We start from the raw sequence: 6,000 nt of genomic DNA, 5'->3' as shown, positions 1-6,000 counted from the left end.
CGTAAGTTGTAGAGGAAATGGCGTCTCACTAATTTAGAAGATCTTCACTTAGCCTGGAAAAAGAGTCTGTTGCTCTATAAAAAAGCCCTCCGTAAAGCTAGGACATCTTTCTACTCATCACTAATTGAAGAAAATAAGAACAACCCCAGGTTTCTTTTCAGCACTGTAGCCAGGCTGACAAAGAGTCAGAGCTCTATTGAGCTGAGTATTCCATTAACTTTAACTAGTAATGACTTCATGACTTTCTTTGCTAACAAAATTTTAACTATTAGAGAAAAAATTACTCATAACCATCCCAAAGACGTATCGTTATCTTTGGCTGCTTTCAGTGATGCCGGTATTTGGTTAGACTCTTTCTCTCCGATTGTTCTGTCTGAGTTATTTTCATTAGTTACTTCATCAAAACCATCAACATGTTTATTAGACCCCATTCCTACCAGGCTGCTCAAGGAAGCCCTACCATTATTTAATGCTTCGATCTTAAATATGATCAATCTATCTTTGTTAGTTGGCTATGTACCACAGGCTTTTAAGGTGGCAGTAATTAAACCATTACTTAAAAAGCCATCACTTGACCCAGCTATCTTAGCTAATTATAGGCCAATCTCCAACCTTCCTTTTCTCTCAAAAATTCTTGAAAGGGTAGTTGTAAAACAGCTAACTGATCATCTGCAGAGGAATGGTCTATTTGAAGAGTTTCAGTCAGGTTTTAGAATTCATCATAGTACAGAAACAGCATTAGTGAAGGTTACAAATGATCTTCTTATGGCCTCGGACAGTGGACTCATCTCTGTGCTTGTTCTGTTAGACCTCAGTGCTGCTTTTGATACTGTTGACCATAAAATTTTATTACAGAGATTAGAGCATGCCATAGGTATTAAAGGCACTGCGCTGCGGTGGTTTGAATCATATTTGTCTAATAGATTACAATTTGTTCATGTAAATGGGGAATCTTCTTCACAGACTAAAGTTAATTATGGAGTTCCACAAGGTTCTGTGCTAGGACCAATTTTGTTCACTTTATATATGCTTCCCTTAGGCAGTATTATTAGACGGTATTGCTTAAATTTTCATTGTTACGCAGATGATACCCAGCTTTATCTATCCATGAAGCCAGAGGACACACACCAATTAGCTAAACTGCAGGATTGTCTTACAGACATAAAGACATGGATGACCTCTAATTTCCTGCTTTTAAACTCAGATAAAACTGAAGTTATTGTACTTGGCCCCACAAATCTTAGAAACATGGTGTCTAACCAGATCCTTACTCTGGATGGCATTACCATCTAGTAATACTGTGAGAAATCTTGGAGTCATTTTTGATCAGGATATGTCATTCAAAGCGCATATTAAACAAATATGTAGGACTGCTTTTTTGCATTTACGCAATATCTCTAAAATCAGAAAGGTCTTGTCTCAGAGCGATGCTGAAAAACTAATTCATGCATTTATTTCCTCTAGGCTGGACTATTGTAATTCATTATTATCAGGTTGTCCTAAAAGTTCCCTAAAAAGCCTTCAGTTAATTCAAAATGCTGCAGCTAGAGTACTGACGGGGACTAGAAGGAGAGAGCATATCTCACCCATATTGGCCTCTCTTCATTGGCTTCCTGTTAATTCTAGAATAGAATTTAAAATTCTTCTTCTTACTTATAAGGTTTTGAATAATCAGGTCCCATCTTATCTTAGGGACCTCGTAGTACCATATCACCCCAATAGAGCGCTTCGCTCTCAGACTGCAGGCTTACTTGTAGTTCCTAGGGTTTGTAAGAGTAGAATGGGAGGCAGAGCCTTCAGCTTTCAGGCTCCTCTCCTGTGGAACCAGCTCCCAATTCAGATCAGGGAGACAGACACCCTCTCTACTTCTAAGATTAGGCTTAAAACTTTCCTTTTTGCTAAAGCTTATAGTTAGGGTTGGATCAGGTGACCCTGAACCATCCCTTAGTTATGCTGCTATAGACGTAGACTGCTGGGGGGTTCCCATGATGCACTGTTTCTTTCTCTTTTTGCTCTGTATGCACCACTCTGCATTTAATCATTAGTGATCGATCTCTGCTCCCCTCCACAGCATGTCTTTTTCCTGGTTCTCTCCCTCAGCCCCAACCAGTCCCAGCAGAAGACTGCCCCTCCCTGAGCCTGGTTCTGCTGGAGGTTTCTTCCTGTTAAAAGGGAGTTTTTCCTTCCCACTTTAGCCAAGTGCTTGCTCACAGGGGGTCGTTTTGACCGTTGGGGTTTTACATAATTATTGTATGGCCTTGCCTTACAATATAAAGCGCCTTGGGGCAACTGTTTGTTGTGATTTGGCGCTATATAAAAAAATTGATTGATTGATTGATTGATAACCTGTAAGTTGGAGAGGAAATGGCATCTCACTAATTTAGATCTTCACTTAGCCTGGAAAAAGTCTGTTGCTCTATAAAAACGCCCTCCGTAAAGCTAGGACATCTTACTACTCATCACTAATTGAAGAAAATAAGAACAACCCCAGGTTTCTTTTCAGCACTGTAGCCAGGCTGACAAAGAGTCAGAGCTCTATTGAGCAGAGTATTCCTTTAACTTTAACTAGTAATGACTTCATGACTTTCTTTGCTAATAAAATTTTAACTATTAGAGAAAAAATTTCTCATAACCATCCCAAAGACATATCGTTATCTTTGGCTGCTTTCAGTAATGATGGTATTTGGTTAGACTCTTTCTCTCCGATTGTTCTGAGTTATTTTCATTAGTTACTTCCTCCAAACCATCAACATGTCTATTAGACCCCATTCCTACCAGGCTGCTGAAGGAAGCCCTACCATTAATTAATGCTTCGATCTTAAATATGATCAATCTATCTTTATTAGTTGGCTATGTACCACAGGCTTTTAAGGTGGCAGTATTTAAACCATTACTTAAAAACCATCACTTGACCCAGCTATCTTAGCTAATTATAGGCCAATCTCCAACCTTCCTTTTCTCTCAAAAATTCTTGAAAGGGTAGTTGTAAAACAGCTAACTGATCATCTGCCGAGGAATGGTCTATTTGAGCAGTTTCAGTCAGGTTTTAGAATTCATCATAGTACAGAAACAGCATTAGTGAAGGTTGCAAATGATCTTCTTATGGCCTCAGACAGTGGACTCATCTCTGTGCTTATCCTGTTAGACCTCAGTGCTGCTTTTGATACTGTTGACCATCAAATTTTATTACAGAGATTAGAGCATGCCATAGGTATTAAAGGCACTGCACTGCGGTGGTTTGAATCATATTTATCTAATAGATTACAATTTGTTCATGTAAATGGGGAGTCTTCTTCACAGACTAAGGTTAATTATGGAGTTCCACAAGGTTCTGTGCTAGGACCAATTTTATTCACTTTATACATGCTTCCCTTAGGCAGTATTATTAGAAAGCATTGCTTAAATTTTCATTGTTACGCAGATGATACCCAGCTTTATCTATCCATGAAGCCAGAGGACACACACCAATTAGTTAAACTGCAGGAATGTCTTACAGACATAAAGACATGGATGACCTCTAATTTCCTGCTTTTAAATTCAGATAAAACTGAAGTTATTGTACTTGGCCCCACAAATCTTAGAAACATGGTGTCTAACCAGATCCTTACTCTGGATGGCATTATCCTGACCTCCAGTAATACTGTGAGAAATCTTGGAGTCATTTTTGATCAGGATATGTCCTTCAATGCGCATATTAAGCAAATATGCGCACTATCTCTAAAATTACAAAGGTCTTGTCTCAGAGTGATGCTAAAAAACTAATTCATGCATTTATTTCCTCTAGGCTGGACTATTGTAATTCATTATTATCAGGTTGTCCTAAAGGTTCCCTGAAAAGCCTTCAGTTAATTCAAAATGCTGCAGCTAGAGTACTGACGGTGACTAGAAGGAGAGAGCATATTTCACCCATATTGGCCTCTCTTCATTGGCTTCATGTTAATTATAGAATAGAATTTAAATTTCTTCTTCTTACTTATAAGGTTTTGAATAATCAGGTCCCATCTCCCCCTGCCATCCCCCCAATACCCCATCCCTGTAGAGACGGTGCCTGCTCCCAGACCACCAACAACCAGTAAAAATCTATTTAAGCATAAAAATTCAAAAAGAAAAAATAATATAGCACCTTCAACTGCACCACAGACTAAAACAGTTAAATGTGGTTTATTGAACATTAGGTCTCTCTCTTCTAAGTCCCTGTTAGTAAATGATATAATAATTGATCAACATATTGATTTATTCTCACTTACAGAAACCTGGTTACAGCAGGATGAATATGTTAGTTTAAATGAGTCAACACCCCCAAGTCACACTAACTGTCAGAATGCTCGTAGCACGGGCCGAGGCGGAGGATTAGCAGCAATCTTCCACTCCAGCTTATTAATTAATCAAAAGCCCACACAGAGCTTTAATTCATTTGAAAGCTTGACTCTTAGTCTTGTCCATCCAAATTGGAAGTCCCAAAAACCAGTTTTATTTGTTGTTATCTATCGTGCACCTGGTCGTTACTGTGAGTTTCTTTGTGAATTTTCAGACCTTTTGTCTGACTTAGTGCTTAGCTCAGCTAAGATAATTATAGTGGGCGATTTTAACATCCACATAGATGCTGAGAATGACAGCCTCAACACTGCATTTAATCTATTATTAGACTCAACTGGCTTCGCTCAAAATGTAAATGCGTCCACTCACCACTTTAACCATACTTTAGATCTGGGGAATAAGTTTCATTACAGTAGAGGTCTTTCGGAAAGCGCTGTAACTAGGTTTAAGGATGTGATTCCTTCTTTGTTATGTTCTCCAATGCCATATACCAACACAGTGCAGAGTAGCTACCTAAACTCTGTGAGTGAGATAGATTATCTCGTCAATAGTTTCACATCCTCATTGAGCACAACTTTGGATGCTGTAGCTCCTCTGAAAAAAACAGCCTTAAATCAGAAGTGCCTGACTCCATGGTATAACTCACAAACTCGCAGCTTAAAGCAGATAACATGTAAGTTGGAGAGGAAATGGTGTCTCACTAATTTAGATCTTCACTTAGCCTGGAAAAAGTCTGTTGCTCTATAAAAAAGCCCTCCGTAAAGCTAGGACATCTTACTACTCATCACTAATTGAAGAAAATAAGAACAACCCCAGGTTTCTTTTCAGCACTGTAGCCAGGCTGACAAAGAGTCAGAGCTCTATTGAGCCGGGTATTCCTTTAACTTTAACTAGTAATGACTTCATGACTTTCTTTGCTAATAAAATTTTAACTATTAGAGAAAAAATTACTCATAACCATCCCAAAGACATATCGTTATCTTTGGCTGCTTTCAGTAATGATGGTATTTGGTTAGACTCTTTCTCTCCGATTGTTCTGTCTGAGTTATTTTCATTAGTTACTTCCTCCAAACCATAATATATATATATATATATATATATATATATATATATATATATATTGATATCGGTTTAGGTGTGTAGGAATCTATGTGTATATGTGGCAAAGGGTATTACTGGTTGTGGGGAAGAACATGTTGGGTACACAGTACGAACTTTTTTGTTGTTGTCTTTACTGATCTATCTTGTAATTGTTGTATCAAATGTTCGAAATAAACAGTTTTCATTCATTCATTCATTCACTATGTGAACCATTGTCTCAATGAGAAAAAGCAATGTAACAATTTGCATAGATTTTTTAAGTTATTTCAACTTAACTGGAGAAGTTTTTGTAGCATTAACTCATTTGAAAGTTGAAATAACTACGTAAGTTGAACTAACTTTAAAAAGCTATGCAAATTGTTACATTACTTTTTGTCGTTGAGACAGCAGCTCCTTTTTAGAGTGTACAGTACAGTATACACCGCAACCAAAGTAATCTTGATGAAAGCCGTCAATCATGAATAATATGCCATGACAGAATTTCTTAATTTCTTAAGATCCAGAGAAAAAATGCTGTTACAGGAAAATGAGGTGTGCTGTAAATAAAGTTGCTGCAATGTAATTTTTAAAAAGATTACAAAC

Source organism: Thalassophryne amazonica, chromosome 12, assembly GCF_902500255.1.
Source record: "Thalassophryne amazonica chromosome 12, fThaAma1.1, whole genome shotgun sequence".
In the NCBI taxonomy this organism is placed as follows: domain Eukaryota; kingdom Metazoa; phylum Chordata; class Actinopteri; order Batrachoidiformes; family Batrachoididae; genus Thalassophryne; species Thalassophryne amazonica.
This window is presented reverse-complemented; position numbering follows the sequence as displayed.